At 47.1% G+C, this 13,895-nt stretch overlaps 34 non-coding genes across 34 annotated transcripts; 12 read left to right on the forward strand and 22 right to left on the reverse strand.

Annotated features, from left to right (window-relative positions):
• The first annotated feature begins 80 nt into the window (after positions 1-80).
• On the forward strand, positions 81-152 carry trnad-guc (transfer RNA aspartic acid (anticodon GUC)). The gene has a single exon. It is a non-coding gene; the product is annotated as a tRNA-Asp (tRNA).
• Positions 153-343: 191 nt separating this feature from the next.
• On the reverse strand, positions 344-415 carry trnaq-cug (transfer RNA glutamine (anticodon CUG)). Its single transcript has one exon. It is a non-coding gene; the product is annotated as a tRNA-Gln (tRNA).
• Positions 416-709: 294 nt separating this feature from the next.
• Positions 710-781, reverse strand: trnaq-uug (transfer RNA glutamine (anticodon UUG)). Its single transcript has one exon. It is a non-coding gene; the product is annotated as a tRNA-Gln (tRNA).
• Positions 782-1,243: 462 nt separating this feature from the next.
• On the forward strand, positions 1,244-1,315 carry trnad-guc (transfer RNA aspartic acid (anticodon GUC)). Its single transcript has one exon. It is a non-coding gene; the product is annotated as a tRNA-Asp (tRNA).
• Positions 1,316-1,506: 191 nt separating this feature from the next.
• On the reverse strand, positions 1,507-1,578 carry trnaq-cug (transfer RNA glutamine (anticodon CUG)). The gene has a single exon. It is a non-coding gene; the product is annotated as a tRNA-Gln (tRNA).
• Positions 1,579-1,872: 294 nt separating this feature from the next.
• On the reverse strand, positions 1,873-1,944 carry trnaq-uug (transfer RNA glutamine (anticodon UUG)). The gene has a single exon. It is a non-coding gene; the product is annotated as a tRNA-Gln (tRNA).
• A 462-nt stretch (positions 1,945-2,406) lies between these two features.
• Positions 2,407-2,478, forward strand: trnad-guc (transfer RNA aspartic acid (anticodon GUC)). The gene has a single exon. It is a non-coding gene; the product is annotated as a tRNA-Asp (tRNA).
• Positions 2,479-2,669: 191 nt separating this feature from the next.
• On the reverse strand, positions 2,670-2,741 carry trnaq-cug (transfer RNA glutamine (anticodon CUG)). Its single transcript has one exon. It is a non-coding gene; the product is annotated as a tRNA-Gln (tRNA).
• Positions 2,742-3,035: 294 nt separating this feature from the next.
• trnaq-uug (transfer RNA glutamine (anticodon UUG)) lies at positions 3,036-3,107 on the reverse strand. The gene has a single exon. It is a non-coding gene; the product is annotated as a tRNA-Gln (tRNA).
• A 462-nt stretch (positions 3,108-3,569) lies between these two features.
• On the forward strand, positions 3,570-3,641 carry trnad-guc (transfer RNA aspartic acid (anticodon GUC)). Its single transcript has one exon. It is a non-coding gene; the product is annotated as a tRNA-Asp (tRNA).
• A 191-nt stretch (positions 3,642-3,832) lies between these two features.
• Positions 3,833-3,904, reverse strand: trnaq-cug (transfer RNA glutamine (anticodon CUG)). Its single transcript has one exon. It is a non-coding gene; the product is annotated as a tRNA-Gln (tRNA).
• Positions 3,905-4,198: 294 nt separating this feature from the next.
• Positions 4,199-4,270, reverse strand: trnaq-uug (transfer RNA glutamine (anticodon UUG)). The gene has a single exon. It is a non-coding gene; the product is annotated as a tRNA-Gln (tRNA).
• A 462-nt stretch (positions 4,271-4,732) lies between these two features.
• trnad-guc (transfer RNA aspartic acid (anticodon GUC)) lies at positions 4,733-4,804 on the forward strand. The gene has a single exon. It is a non-coding gene; the product is annotated as a tRNA-Asp (tRNA).
• A 191-nt stretch (positions 4,805-4,995) lies between these two features.
• On the reverse strand, positions 4,996-5,067 carry trnaq-cug (transfer RNA glutamine (anticodon CUG)). The gene has a single exon. It is a non-coding gene; the product is annotated as a tRNA-Gln (tRNA).
• Positions 5,068-5,361: 294 nt separating this feature from the next.
• Positions 5,362-5,433, reverse strand: trnaq-uug (transfer RNA glutamine (anticodon UUG)). Its single transcript has one exon. It is a non-coding gene; the product is annotated as a tRNA-Gln (tRNA).
• A 462-nt stretch (positions 5,434-5,895) lies between these two features.
• trnad-guc (transfer RNA aspartic acid (anticodon GUC)) lies at positions 5,896-5,967 on the forward strand. Its single transcript has one exon. It is a non-coding gene; the product is annotated as a tRNA-Asp (tRNA).
• A 191-nt stretch (positions 5,968-6,158) lies between these two features.
• Positions 6,159-6,230, reverse strand: trnaq-cug (transfer RNA glutamine (anticodon CUG)). Its single transcript has one exon. It is a non-coding gene; the product is annotated as a tRNA-Gln (tRNA).
• A 294-nt stretch (positions 6,231-6,524) lies between these two features.
• Positions 6,525-6,596, reverse strand: trnaq-uug (transfer RNA glutamine (anticodon UUG)). Its single transcript has one exon. It is a non-coding gene; the product is annotated as a tRNA-Gln (tRNA).
• Positions 6,597-7,058: 462 nt separating this feature from the next.
• trnad-guc (transfer RNA aspartic acid (anticodon GUC)) lies at positions 7,059-7,130 on the forward strand. The gene has a single exon. It is a non-coding gene; the product is annotated as a tRNA-Asp (tRNA).
• Positions 7,131-7,321: 191 nt separating this feature from the next.
• Positions 7,322-7,393, reverse strand: trnaq-cug (transfer RNA glutamine (anticodon CUG)). The gene has a single exon. It is a non-coding gene; the product is annotated as a tRNA-Gln (tRNA).
• Positions 7,394-7,687: 294 nt separating this feature from the next.
• Positions 7,688-7,759, reverse strand: trnaq-uug (transfer RNA glutamine (anticodon UUG)). The gene has a single exon. It is a non-coding gene; the product is annotated as a tRNA-Gln (tRNA).
• A 462-nt stretch (positions 7,760-8,221) lies between these two features.
• trnad-guc (transfer RNA aspartic acid (anticodon GUC)) lies at positions 8,222-8,293 on the forward strand. Its single transcript has one exon. It is a non-coding gene; the product is annotated as a tRNA-Asp (tRNA).
• Positions 8,294-8,484: 191 nt separating this feature from the next.
• Positions 8,485-8,556, reverse strand: trnaq-cug (transfer RNA glutamine (anticodon CUG)). Its single transcript has one exon. It is a non-coding gene; the product is annotated as a tRNA-Gln (tRNA).
• A 294-nt stretch (positions 8,557-8,850) lies between these two features.
• trnaq-uug (transfer RNA glutamine (anticodon UUG)) lies at positions 8,851-8,922 on the reverse strand. Its single transcript has one exon. It is a non-coding gene; the product is annotated as a tRNA-Gln (tRNA).
• A 462-nt stretch (positions 8,923-9,384) lies between these two features.
• trnad-guc (transfer RNA aspartic acid (anticodon GUC)) lies at positions 9,385-9,456 on the forward strand. Its single transcript has one exon. It is a non-coding gene; the product is annotated as a tRNA-Asp (tRNA).
• A 191-nt stretch (positions 9,457-9,647) lies between these two features.
• trnaq-cug (transfer RNA glutamine (anticodon CUG)) lies at positions 9,648-9,719 on the reverse strand. Its single transcript has one exon. It is a non-coding gene; the product is annotated as a tRNA-Gln (tRNA).
• Positions 9,720-10,013: 294 nt separating this feature from the next.
• Positions 10,014-10,085, reverse strand: trnaq-uug (transfer RNA glutamine (anticodon UUG)). The gene has a single exon. It is a non-coding gene; the product is annotated as a tRNA-Gln (tRNA).
• Positions 10,086-10,547: 462 nt separating this feature from the next.
• On the forward strand, positions 10,548-10,619 carry trnad-guc (transfer RNA aspartic acid (anticodon GUC)). The gene has a single exon. It is a non-coding gene; the product is annotated as a tRNA-Asp (tRNA).
• Positions 10,620-10,810: 191 nt separating this feature from the next.
• trnaq-cug (transfer RNA glutamine (anticodon CUG)) lies at positions 10,811-10,882 on the reverse strand. Its single transcript has one exon. It is a non-coding gene; the product is annotated as a tRNA-Gln (tRNA).
• Positions 10,883-11,176: 294 nt separating this feature from the next.
• trnaq-uug (transfer RNA glutamine (anticodon UUG)) lies at positions 11,177-11,248 on the reverse strand. The gene has a single exon. It is a non-coding gene; the product is annotated as a tRNA-Gln (tRNA).
• A 462-nt stretch (positions 11,249-11,710) lies between these two features.
• On the forward strand, positions 11,711-11,782 carry trnad-guc (transfer RNA aspartic acid (anticodon GUC)). Its single transcript has one exon. It is a non-coding gene; the product is annotated as a tRNA-Asp (tRNA).
• A 191-nt stretch (positions 11,783-11,973) lies between these two features.
• trnaq-cug (transfer RNA glutamine (anticodon CUG)) lies at positions 11,974-12,045 on the reverse strand. Its single transcript has one exon. It is a non-coding gene; the product is annotated as a tRNA-Gln (tRNA).
• An 828-nt stretch (positions 12,046-12,873) lies between these two features.
• Positions 12,874-12,945, forward strand: trnad-guc (transfer RNA aspartic acid (anticodon GUC)). Its single transcript has one exon. It is a non-coding gene; the product is annotated as a tRNA-Asp (tRNA).
• A 549-nt stretch (positions 12,946-13,494) lies between these two features.
• On the reverse strand, positions 13,495-13,566 carry trnaq-uug (transfer RNA glutamine (anticodon UUG)). Its single transcript has one exon. It is a non-coding gene; the product is annotated as a tRNA-Gln (tRNA).
• Between the last annotated feature and the right edge of the window lie 329 nt (positions 13,567-13,895).

Genomic DNA, 13,895 nt, shown 5'->3' on the forward strand with positions numbered 1-13,895 from the left:
CAAACACAATGTAATTTGAAGAACACATAAGTATACCACAGCCACGGGAGGCGTTTGGGCAGGCGTGGTCTTTGCCTGTCTCCTCGTTAGTATAGTGGTGAGTATCCCCGCCTGTCACGTGGGAGACCGGGGTTCGATTCCCCGACGGGGAGTGTGCTGCTCCTTTTAGCCGCCAAACTCAAGTTGCAGGAATGTTGACGTTGGCTAGGTTGAGATGAATGGAGTCAGATGATGCAGGACAATCGAAAAAAAGTAATCGGCAAAAAACCAATTCGCCTATGCTGTTAAAGCAAACACCGGTGCTCCTTACGTGCGGAACGCAGTAAGCGATCATCCAGGCAGGAGGTCCCACCGAGACTTGAACTCAGATTACTGGATTCAGAGTCCAGAGTGCTGACCATTACACCATGGGACCTTGGATTCCCTTCCCGTCTTGCTGCTGCTTCACCGTAGCCTATGGACATGGCAAACCTTGACCAAAACGGCACAACTTTCCTGTTGGACATTAGTGAACCTTTCAGATATATCTGCAGTATGTGTGTGATACAGCTGACACACGGAAGTAAATGGTAGCTTGAGGGGATCGGAGCAAGAAGTAGCAGCATAATTGAACCAAACGGGCAAAGACACACCTCCCTTGGCTCACAGGGGAACAATGGCTGGTCCCTTCACACAGAATCATACAAGAAAGTAGCACGTCTTAAGACAAAGGCCCCACCGAGACTTGAACTCGGATCACTGGATTCAAAGCCCAGAGTGCTGGCCATTACACCATGGGACCAAGACCAGACGTGGTTGCTTCTTCAGTGTAGACAATGGAGCCCGTCAACCTTGACTCACCTGGCATGGCATTCCTGCTGGTTCTTAAGGAAACTTTGAGAAGTGTCTTCGCTTTGCATAGAAAACAGCCGATACATGTAATAAAATGGAAAATTCTAGCATGTTGACCGCAGAGAATGGCCAACAGAGAATTGGTGTGAGTCATTCCCAAATCCTCATTTGAATCACTGGTCTAAATGAGCAAGCAATAATCGAATGGAACTGTGAAACCAAAAGGCAAGATCTCACCATTAATTTAATAGGTTCATCTTGTCTTAATAGAGACGCTTCCACTGAGTAAAGTTTAATACATTTTGTTTGCTGTCATGCAGGTATCACAGCATCAAACACAATGTAATTTGAAGAACACATAAGTATACCACAGCCACGGGAGGCGTTTGGGCAGGCGTGTTCTTTGCCTGTCTCCTCGTTAGTATAGTGGTGAGTATCCCCGCCTGTCACGCGGGAGACCGGGGTTCGATTCCCCGACGGGGAGTGTGCTGCTCCTTTTAGCCGCCAAACTCAAGTTGCAGGAATGTTGACGTTGGCTAGGTTGAGATGAATGGAGTCAGATGATGCAGGACAATCGAAAAAAAGTAATCGGCAAAAAACCAATTCGCCTATGCTGTTAAAGCAAACACTGGTGCTCCTTACGTGCGGAACGCAGTAAGCGATCATCCAGGCAGGAGGTCCCACCGAGACTTGAACTCGGATTACTGGATTCAGAGTCCAGAGTGCTGACCATTACACCATGGGACCTTGGATTCCCTTCCCGTCTTGCTGCTGCTTCACCGTAGCCTATGGACATGGCAAACCTTGACCAAAACGGCACAACTTTCCTGTTGGACATTAGTGAACCTTTCAGATATATCTGCAGTATGTGTGTGATACAGCTGACACACGGAAGTAAATGGTAGCTTGAGGGGATCGGAGCAAGAAGTAGCAGCATAATTGAACCAAACGGGCAAAGACACACCTCCCTTGGCTCACAGGGGAACAATGGCTGGTCCCTTCACACAGAATCATACAAGAAAGTAGCACGTCTTAAGACAAAGGCCCCACCGAGACTTGAACTCGGATCACTGGATTCAAAGCCCAGAGTGCTGGCCATTACACCATGGGACCAAGACCAGACGTGGTTGCTTCTTCAGTGTAGACAATGGACCCCGTCAACCTTGACTCACCTGGCATGGCATTCCTGCTGGTTCTTAAGGAAACTTTGAGAAGTGTCTTCGCTTTGCATAGAAAACAGCCGATACATGTAATAAAATGGAAAATTCTAGCATGTTGACCGCAGAGAATGGCCAACAGAGAATTGGTGTGAGTCATTCCCAAATCCTCATTTGAATCACTGGTCTAAATGAGCAAGCAATAATCTAATGGAACTGTGAAACCAAAAGGCAAGATCTCACCATTAATTTAATAGGTTCATCTTGTCTTAATAGAGACGCTTCCACTGAGTAAAGTTTAATACATTTTGTTTGCTGTCATGCAGGTATCACAGCATCAAACACAATGTAATTTGAAGAACACATAAGTATACCACAGCCACGGGAGGCGTTTGGGCAGGCGTGGTCTTTGCCTGTCTCCTCGTTAGTATAGTGGTGAGTATCCCCGCCTGTCACGCGGGAGACCGGGGTTCGATTCCCCGACGGGGAGTGTGCTGCTCCTTTTAGCCGCCAAACTCAAGTTGCAGGAATGTTGACGTTGGCTAGGTTGAGATGAATGGAGTCAGATGATGCAGGACAATCGAAAAAAAGTAATCGGCAAAAAACCAATTCGCCTATGCTGTTAAGGCAAACACCGGTGCTCCTTACGTGCGGAACGCAGTAAGCGATCATCCAGGCAGGAGGTCCCACCGAGACTTGAACTCGGATTACTGGATTCAGAGTCCAGAGTGCTGACCATTACACCATGGGACCTTGGATTCCCTTCCCGTCTTGCTGCTGCTTCACCGTAGCCTATGGACATGGCAAACCTTGACCAAAACGGCACAACTTTCCTGTTGGACATTAGTGAACCTTTCAGATATATCTGCAGTATGTGTGTGATACAGCTGACACACGGAAGTAAATGGTAGCTTGAGGGGATCGGAGCAAGAAGTAGCAGCATAATTGAACCAAACGGGCAAAGACACACCTCCCTTGGCTCACAGGGGAACAATGGCTGGTCCCTTCACACAGAATCATACAAGAAAGTAGCACGTCTTAAGACAAAGGCCCCACCGAGACTTGAACTCGGATCACTGGATTCAAAGCCCAGAGTGCTGGCCATTACACCATGGGACCAAGACCAGACGTGGTTGCTTCTTCAGTGTAGACAATGGACCCCGTCAACCTTGACTCACCTGGCATGGCATTCCTGCTGGTTCTTAAGGAAACTTTGAGAAGTGTCTTCGCTTTGCATAGAAAACAGCTGATACATGTAATAAAATGGAAAATTCTAGCATGTTGACCGCAGAGAATGGCCAACAGAGAATTGGTGTGAGTCATTCCCAAATCCTCATTTGAATCACTGGTCTAAATGAGCAAGCAATAATCTAATGGAACTGTGAAACCAAAAGGCAAGATCTCACCATTAATTTAATAGGTTCATCTTGTCTTAATAGAGACGCTTCCACTGAGTAAAGTTTAATACATTTTGTTTGCTGTCATGCAGGTATCACAGCATCAAACACAATGTAATTTGAAGAACACATAAGTATACCACAGCCACGGGAGGCGTTTGGGCAGGCGTGGTCTTTGCCTGTCTCCTCGTTAGTATAGTGGTGAGTATCCCCGCCTGTCACGCGGGAGACCGGGGTTCGATTCCCCGACGGGGAGTGTGCTGCTCCTTTTAGCCGCCAAACTCAAGTTGCAGGAATGTTGACGTTGGCTAGGTTGAGATGAATGGAGTCAGATGATGCAGGACAATCGAAAAAAAGTAATCGGCAAAAAACCAATTCGCCTATGCTGTTAAGGCAAACACCGGTGCTCCTTACGTGCGGAACGCAGTAAGCGATCATCCAGGCAGGAGGTCCCACCGAGACTTGAACTCGGATTACTGGATTCAGAGTCCAGAGTGCTGACCATTACACCATGGGACCTTGGATTCCCTTCCCGTCTTGCTGCTGCTTCACCGTAGCCTATGGACATGGCAAACCTTGACCAAAACGGCACAACTTTCCTGTTGGACATTAGTGAACCTTTCAGATATATCTGCAGTATGTGTGTGATACAGCTGACACACGGAAGTAAATGGTAGCTTGAGGGGATCGGAGCAAGAAGTAGCAGCATAATTGAACCAAACGGGCAAAGACACACCTCCCTTGGCTCACAGGGGAACAATGGCTGGTCCCTTCACACAGAATCATACAAGAAAGTAGCACGTCTTAAGACAAAGGCCCCACCGAGACTTGAACTCGGATCACTGGATTCAAAGCCCAGAGTGCTGGCCATTACACCATGGGACCAAGACCAGACGTGGTTGCTTCTTCAGTGTAGACAATGGACCCCGTCAACCTTGACTCACCTGGCATGGCATTCCTGCTGGTTCTTAAGGAAACTTTGAGAAGTGTCTTCGCTTTGCATAGAAAACAGCCGATACATGTAATAAAATGGAAAATTCTAGCATGTTGACCGCAGAGAATGGCCAACAGAGAATTGGTGTGAGTCATTCCCAAATCCTCATTTGAATCACTGGTCTAAATGAGCAAGCAATAATCGAATGGAACTGTGAAACCAAAAGGCAAGATCTCACCATTAATTTAATAGGTTCATCTTGTCTTAATAGAGACGCTTCCACTGAGTAAAGTTTAATACATTTTGTTTGCTGTCATGCAGGTATCACAGCATCAAACACAATGTAATTTGAAGAACACATAAGTATACCACAGCCACGGGAGGCGTTTGGGCAGGCGTGTTCTTTGCCTGTCTCCTCGTTAGTATAGTGGTGAGTATCCCCGCCTGTCATGCGGGAGACCGGGGTTCGATTCCCCGACGGGGAGTGTGCTGCTCCTTTTAGCCGCCAAACTCAAGTTGCAGGAATGTTGACGTTGGCTAGGTTGAGATGAATGGAGTCAGATGATGCAGGACAATCGAAAAAAAGTAATCGGCAAAAAACCAATTCGCCTATGCTGTTAAAGCAAACACCGGTGCTCCTTACGTGCGGAACGCAGTAAGCGATCATCCAGGCAGGAGGTCCCACCGAGACTTGAACTCGGATTACTGGATTCAGAGTCCAGAGTGCTGACCATTACACCATGGGACCTTGGATTCCCTTCCCGTCTTGCTGCTGCTTCACCGTAGCCTATGGACATGGCAAACCTTGACCAAAACGGCACAACTTTCCTGTTGGACATTAGTGAACCTTTCAGATATATCTGCAGTATGTGTGTGATACAGCTGACACACGGAAGTAAATGGTAGCTTGAGGAGATCGGAGCAAGAAGTAGCAGCATAATTGAACCAAACGGGCAAAGACACACCTCCCTTGGCTCACAGGGGAACAATGGCTGGTCCCTTCACACAGAATCATACAAGAAAGTAGCACGTCTTAAGACAAAGGCCCCACCGAGACTTGAACTCGGATCACTGGATTCAAAGCCCAGAGTGCTGGCCATTACACCATGGGACCAAGACCAGACGTGGTTGCTTCTTCAGTGTAGACAATGGACCCCGTCAACCTTGACTCACCTGGCATGGCATTCCTGCTGGTTCTTAAGGAAACTTTGAGAAGTGTCTTCGCTTTGCATAGAAAACAGCCGATACATGTAATAAAATGGAAAATTCTAGCATGTTGACCGCAGAGAATGGCCAACAGAGAATTGGTGTGAGTCATTCCCAAATCCTCATTTGAATCACTGGTCTAAATGAGCAAGCAATAATCGAATGGAACTGTGAAACCAAAAGGCAAGATCTCACCATTAATTTAATAGGTTCATCTTGTCTTAATAGAGACGCTTCCACTGAGTAAAGTTTAATACATTTTGTTTGCTGTCATGCAGGTATCACAGCATCAAACACAATGTAATTTGAAGAACACATAAGTATACCACAGCCACGGGAGGCGTTTGGGCAGGCGTGTTCTTTGCCTGTCTCCTCGTTAGTATAGTGGTGAGTATCCCCGCCTGTCACGCGGGAGACTGGGGTTCGATTCCCCGACGGGGAGTGTGCTGCTCCTTTTAGCCGCCAAACTCAAGTTGCAGGAATGTTGACGTTGGCTAGGTTGAGATGAATGGAGTCAGATGATGCAGGACAATCGAAAAAAAGTAATCGGCAAAAAACCAATTCGCCTATGCTGTTAAAGCAAACACCGGTGCTCCTTACGTGCGGAACGCAGTAAGCGATCATCCAGGCAGGAGGTCCCACCGAGACTTGAACTCGGATTACTGGATTCAGAGTCCAGAGTGCTGACCATTACACCATGGGACCTTGGATTCCCTTCCCGTCTTGCTGCTGCTTCACCGTAGCCTATGGACATGGCAAACCTTGACCAAAACGGCACAACTTTCCTGTTGGACATTACTGAACCTTTCAGATATATCTGCAGTATGTGTGTGATACAGCTGACACACGGAAGTAAATGGTAGCTTGAGGGGATCGGAGCAAGAAGTAGCAGCATAATTGAACCAAACGGGCAAAGACACACCTCCCTTGGCTCACAGGGGAACAATGGCTGGTCCCTTCACACAGAATCATACAAGAAAGTAGCACGTCTTAAGACAAAGGCCCCACCGAGACTTGAACTCGGATCACTGGATTCAAAGCCCAGAGTGCTGGCCATTACACCATAGGACCAAGACCAGACATGGTTGCTTCTTCAGTGTAGACAATGGACCCCGTCAACCTTGACTCACCTGGCATGGCATTCCTGCTGGTTCTTAAGGAAACTTTGAGAAGTGTCTTCGCTTTGCATAGAAAACAGCCGATACATGTAATAAAATGGAAAATTCTAGCATGTTGACCGCAGAGAATGGCCAACAGAGAATTGGTGTGAGTCATTCCCAAATCCTCATTTGAATCACTGGTCTAAATGAGCAAGCAATAATCTAATGGAACTGTGAAACCAAAAGGCAAGATCTCACCATTAATTTAATAGGTTCATCTTGTCTTAATAGAGACGCTTCCACTGAGTAAAGTTTAATACATTTTGTTTGCTGTCATGCAGGTATCACAGCATCAAACACAATGTAATTTGAAGAACACATAAGTATACCACAGCCACGGGAGGCGTTTGGGCAGGCGTGGTCTTTGCCTGTCTCCTCGTTAGTATAGTGGTGAGTATCCCCGCCTGTCACGCGGGAGACCGGGGTTCGATTCCCCGACGGGGAGTGTGCTGCTCCTTTTAGCCGCCAAACTCAAGTTGCAGGAATGTTGACGTTGGCTAGGTTGAGATGAATGGAGTCAGATGATGCAGGACAATCGAAAAAAAGTAATCGGCAAAAAACCAATTCGCCTATGCTGTTAAGGCAAACACCGGTGCTCCTTACGTGCGGAACGCAGTAAGCGATCATCCAGGCAGGAGGTCCCACCGAGACTTGAACTCGGATTACTGGATTCAGAGTCCAGAGTGCTGACCATTACACCATGGGACCTTGGATTCCCTTCCCGTCTTGCTGCTGCTTCACCGTAGCCTATGGACATGGCAAACCTTGACCAAAACGGCACAACTTTCCTGTTGGACATTAGTGAACCTTTCAGATATATCTGCAGTATGTGTGTGATACAGCTGACACACGGAAGTAAATGGTAGCTTGAGGGGATCGGAGCAAGAAGTAGCAGCATAATTGAACCAAACGGGCAAAGACACACCTCCCTTGGCTCACAGGGGAACAATGGCTGGTCCCTTCACACAGAATCATACAAGAAAGTAGCACGTCTTAAGACAAAGGCCCCACCGAGACTTGAACTCGGATCACTGGATTCAAAGCCCAGAGTGCTGGCCATTACACCATGGGACCAAGACCAGACGTGGTTGCTTCTTCAGTGTAGACAATGGACCCCGTCAACCTTGACTCACCTGGCATGGCATTCCTGCTGGTTCTTAAGGAAACTTTGAGAAGTGTCTTCGCTTTGCATAGAAAACAGCCGATACATGTAATAAAATGGAAAATTCTAGCATGTTGACCGCAGAGAATGGCCAACAGAGAATTGGTGTGAGTCATTCCCAAATCCTCATTTGAATCACTGGTCTAAATGAGCAAGCAATAATCGAATGGAACTGTGAAACCAAAAGGCAAGATCTCACCATTAATTTAATAGGTTCATCTTGTCTTAATAGAGACGCTTCCACTGAGTAAAGTTTAATACATTTTGTTTGCTGTCATGCAGGTATCACAGCATCAAACACAATGTAATTTGAAGAACACATAAGTATACCACAGCCACGGGAGGCGTTTGGGCAGGCGTGTTCTTTGCCTGTCTCCTCGTTAGTATAGTGGTGAGTATCCCCGCCTGTCATGCGGGAGACCGGGGTTCGATTCCCCGACGGGGAGTGTGCTGCTCCTTTTAGCCGCCAAACTCAAGTTGCAGGAATGTTGACGTTGGCTAGGTTGAGATGAATGGAGTCAGATGATGCAGGACAATCGAAAAAAAGTAATCGGCAAAAAACCAATTCGCCTATGCTGTTAAAGCAAACACCGGTGCTCCTTACGTGCGGAACGCAGTAAGCGATCATCCAGGCAGGAGGTCCCACCGAGACTTGAACTCGGATTACTGGATTCAGAGTCCAGAGTGCTGACCATTACACCATGGGACCTTGGATTCCCTTCCCGTCTTGCTGCTGCTTCACCGTAGCCTATGGACATGGCAAACCTTGACCAAAACGGCACAACTTTCCTGTTGGACATTAGTGAACCTTTCAGATATATCTGCAGTATGTGTGTGATACAGCTGACACACGGAAGTAAATGGTAGCTTGAGGAGATCGGAGCAAGAAGTAGCAGCATAATTGAACCAAACGGGCAAAGACACACCTCCCTTGGCTCACAGGGGAACAATGGCTGGTCCCTTCACACAGAATCATACAAGAAAGTAGCACGTCTTAAGACAAAGGCCCCACCGAGACTTGAACTCGGATCACTGGATTCAAAGCCCAGAGTGCTGGCCATTACACCATGGGACCAAGACCAGACGTGGTTGCTTCTTCAGTGTAGACAATGGACCCCGTCAACCTTGACTCACCTGGCATGGCATTCCTGCTGGTTCTTAAGGAAACTTTGAGAAGTGTCTTCGCTTTGCATAGAAAACAGCCGATACATGTAATAAAATGGAAAATTCTAGCATGTTGACCGCAGAGAATGGCCAACAGAGAATTGGTGTGAGTCATTCCCAAATCCTCATTTGAATCACTGGTCTAAATGAGCAAGCAATAATCGAATGGAACTGTGAAACCAAAAGGCAAGATCTCACCATTAATTTAATAGGTTCATCTTGTCTTAATAGAGACGCTTCCACTGAGTAAAGTTTAATACATTTTGTTTGCTGTCATGCAGGTATCACAGCATCAAACACAATGTAATTTGAAGAACACATAAGTATACCACAGCCACGGGAGGCGTTTGGGCAGGCGTGTTCTTTGCCTGTCTCCTCGTTAGTATAGTGGTGAGTATCCCCGCCTGTCACGCGGGAGACTGGGGTTCGATTCCCCGACGGGGAGTGTGCTGCTCCTTTTAGCCGCCAAACTCAAGTTGCAGGAATGTTGACGTTGGCTAGGTTGAGATGAATGGAGTCAGATGATGCAGGACAATCGAAAAAAAGTAATCGGCAAAAAACCAATTCGCCTATGCTGTTAAAGCAAACACCGGTGCTCCTTACGTGCGGAACGCAGTAAGCGATCATCCAGGCAGGAGGTCCCACCGAGACTTGAACTCGGATTACTGGATTCAGAGTCCAGAGTGCTGACCATTACACCATGGGACCTTGGATTCCCTTCCCGTCTTGCTGCTGCTTCACCGTAGCCTATGGACATGGCAAACCTTGACCAAAACGGCACAACTTTCCTGTTGGACATTAGTGAACCTTTCAGATATATCTGCAGTATGTGTGTGATACAGCTGACACACGGAAGTAAATGGTAGCTTGAGGAGATCGGAGCAAGAAGTAGCAGCATAATTGAACCAAACGGGCAAAGACACACCTCCCTTGGCTCACAGGGGAACAATGGCTGGTCCCTTCACACAGAATCATACAAGAAAGTAGCACGTCTTAAGACAAAGGCCCCACCGAGACTTGAACTCGGATCACTGGATTCAAAGCCCAGAGTGCTGGCCATTACACCATGGGACCAAGACCAGACGTGGTTGCTTCTTCAGTGTAGACAATGGACCCCGTCAACCTTGACTCACCTGGCATGGCATTCCTGCTGGTTCTTAAGGAAACTTTGAGAAGTGTCTTCGCTTTGCATAGAAAACAGCCGATACATGTAATAAAATGGAAAATTCTAGCATGTTGACCGCAGAGAATGGCCAACAGAGAATTGGTGTGAGTCATTCCCAAATCCTCATTTGAATCACTGGTCTAAATGAGCAAGCAATAATCGAATGGAACTGTGAAACCAAAAGGCAAGATCTCACCATTAATTTAATAGGTTCATCTTGTCTTAATAGAGACGCTTCCACTGAGTAAAGTTTAATACATTTTGTTTGCTGTCATGCAGGTATCACAGCATCAAACACAATGTAATTTGAAGAACACATAAGTATACCACAGCCACGGGAGGCGTTTGGGCAGGCGTGGTCTTTGCCTGTCTCCTCGTTAGTATAGTGGTGAGTATCCCCGCCTGTCACGCGGGAGACCGGGGTTCGATTCCCCGACGGGGAGTGTGCTGCTCCTTTTAGCCGCCAAACTCAAGTTGCAGGAATGTTGACGTTGGCTAGGTTGAGATGAATGGAGTCAGATGATGCAGGACAATCGAAAAAAAGTAATCGGCAAAAAACCAATTCACCTATGCTGTTAAGGCAAACACCGGTGCTCCTTACGTGCGGAACGCAGTAAGCGATCATCCAGGCAGGAGGTCCCACCGAGACTTGAACTCGGATTACTGGATTCAGAGTCCAGAGTGCTGACCATTACACCATGGGACCTTGGATTCCCTTCCCGTCTTGCTGCTGCTTCACCGTAGCCTATGGACATGGCAAACCTTGACCAAAACGGCACAACTTTCCTGTTGGACATTAGTGAACCTTTCAGATATATCTGCAGTATGTGTGTGATACAGCTGACACACGGAAGTAAATGGTAGCTTGAGGGGATCGGAGCAAGAAGTAGCAGCATAATTGAACCAAACGGGCAAAGACACACCTCCCTTGGCTCACAGGGGAACAATGGCTGGTCCCTTCACACAGAATCATACAAGAAAGTAGCACGTCTTAAGACAAAGGCCCCACCGAGACTTGAACTCGGATCACTGGATTCAAAGCCCAGAGTGCTGGCCATTACACCATGGGACCAAGACCAGACGTGGTTGCTTCTTCAGTGTAGACAATGGACCCCGTCAACCTTGACTCACCTGGCATGGCATTCCTGCTGGTTCTTAAGGAAACTTTGAGAAGTGTCTTCGCTTTGCATAGAAAACAGCCGATACATGTAATAAAATGGAAAATTCTAGCATGTTGACCGCAGAGAATGGCCAACAGAGAATTGGTGTGAGTCATTCCCAAATCCTCATTTGAATCACTGGTCTAAATGAGCAAGCAATAATCGAATGGAACTGTGAAACCAAAAGGCAAGATCTCACCATTAATTTAATAGGTTCATCTTGTCTTAATAGAGACGCTTCCACTGAGTAAAGTTTAATACATTTTGTTTGCTGTCATGCAGGTATCACAGCATCAAACACAATGTAATTTGAAGAACACATAAGTATACCACAGCCACGGGAGGCGTTTGGGCAGGCGTGGTCTTTGCCTGTCTCCTCGTTAGTATAGTGGTGAGTATCCCCGCCTGTCACGCGGGAGACCGGGGTTCGATTCCCCGACGGGGAGTGTGCTGCTCCTTTTAGCCGCCAAACTCAAGTTGCAGGAATGTTGACGTTGGCTAGGTTGAGATGAATGGAGTCAGATGATGCAGGACAATCGAAAAAAAGTAATCGGCAAAAAACCAATTCGCCTATGCTGTTAAGGCAAACACCGGTGCTCCTTACGTGCGGAACGCAGTAAGCGATCATCCAGGCAGGAGGTCCCACCGAGACTTGAACTCGGATTACTGGATTCAGAGTCCAGAGTGCTGACCATTACACCATGGGACCTTGGATTCCCTTCCCGTCTTGCTGCTGCTTCACCGTAGCCTATGGACATGGCAAACCTTGACCAAAACGGCACAACTTTCCTGTTGGACATTAGTGAACCTTTCAGATATATCTGCAGTATGTGTGTGATACAGCTGACACACGGAAGTAAATGGTAGCTTGAGGGGATCGGAGCAAGAAGTAGCAGCATAATTGAACCAAACGGGCAAAGACACACCTCCCTTGGCTCACAGGGGAACAATGGCTGGTCCCTTCACACAGAATCATACAAGAAAGTAGCACGTCTTAAGACAAAGGCCCCACCGAGACTTGAATTCGGATCACTGGATTCAAAGCCCAGAGTGCTGGCCATTACACCATGGGACCAAGACCAAACGTGGTTGCTTCTTCAGTGTAGACAATGGACCCCGTCAACCTTGACTCACCTGGCATGGCATTCCTGCTGGTTCTTAAGGAAACTTTGAGAAGTGTCTTCGCTTTGCATAGAAAACAGCCGATACATGTAATAAAATGGAAAATTCTAGCATGTTGACCGCAGAGAATGGCCAACAGAGAATTGGTGTGAGTCATTCCCAAATCCTCATTTGAATCACTGGTCTAAATGAGCAAGCAATAATCGAATGGAACTGTGAAACCAAAAGGCAAGATCTCACCATTAATTTAATAGGTTCATCTTGTCTTAATAGAGACGCTTCCACTGAGTAAAGTTTAATACATTTTGTTTGCTGTCATGCAGGTATCACAGCATCAAACACAATGTAATTTGAAGAACACATAAGTATACCACAGCCACGGGAGGCGTTTGGGCAGGCGTGGTCTTTGCCTGTCTCCTCGTTAGTATAGTGGTGAGTATCCCCGCCTGTCACGCGGGAGACCGGGGTTCGATTCCCCGACGGGGAGTGTGCTGCTCCTTTTAGCCGCCAAACTCAAGTTGCAGGAATGTTGACGTTGGCTAGGTTGAGATGAATGGAGTCAGATGATGCAGGACAATCGAAAAAAAGTAATCGGCAAAAAACCAATTCGCCTATGCTGTTAAGGCAAACACCGGTGCTCCTTACGTGCGGAACGCAGTAAGCGATCATCCAGGCAGGAGGTCCCACCGAGACTTGAACTCGGATTACTGGATTCAGAGTCCAGAGTGCTGACCATGGGACCTTGGATTCCCTTCCCGTCTTGCTGCTGCTTCACCGTAGCCTATGGACATGGCAAACCTTGACCAAAACGGCACAACTTTCCTGTTGGACATTAGTGAACCTTTCAGATATATCTGCAGTATGTGTGTGATACAGCTGACACACGGAAGTAAATGGTAGCTTGAGGGGATCGGAGCAAGAAGTAGCAGCATAATTGAACCAAACGGGCAAAGACACACCTCCCTTGGCTCACAGGGGAACAATGGCTGGTCCCTTCACACAGAATCATACAAGAAAGTAGCACGTCTTAAGACAAAGGCCCCACCGAGACTTGAACTCGGATCACTGGATTCAAAGCCCAGAGTGCTGGCCATTACACCATGGGACCAAGACCAGACGTGGTTGCTTCTTCAGTGTAGACAATGGACCCCGTCAACCTTGACTCACCTGGCATGGCATTCCTGCTGGTTCTTAAGGAAACTTTGAGAAGTGTCTTCGCTTTGCATAGAAAACAGCCGATACATGTAATAAAATGGAAAATTCTAGCATGTTGACCGCAGAGAATGGCCAACAGAGAATTGGTGTGAGTCATTCCCAAATCCTCATTTGAATCACTGGTCTAAATGAGCAAGCAATAATCGAATGGAACTGTGAAACCAAAAGGCAAGATCTCACCATTAATTTAATAGGTTCATCTTGTCTTAATAGAGACGCTTC

This window comes from Paramormyrops kingsleyae, chromosome 1, assembly GCF_048594095.1.
Source record: "Paramormyrops kingsleyae isolate MSU_618 chromosome 1, PKINGS_0.4, whole genome shotgun sequence".
Classification (NCBI taxonomy): Eukaryota; Metazoa; Chordata; class Actinopteri; order Osteoglossiformes; family Mormyridae; genus Paramormyrops; species Paramormyrops kingsleyae.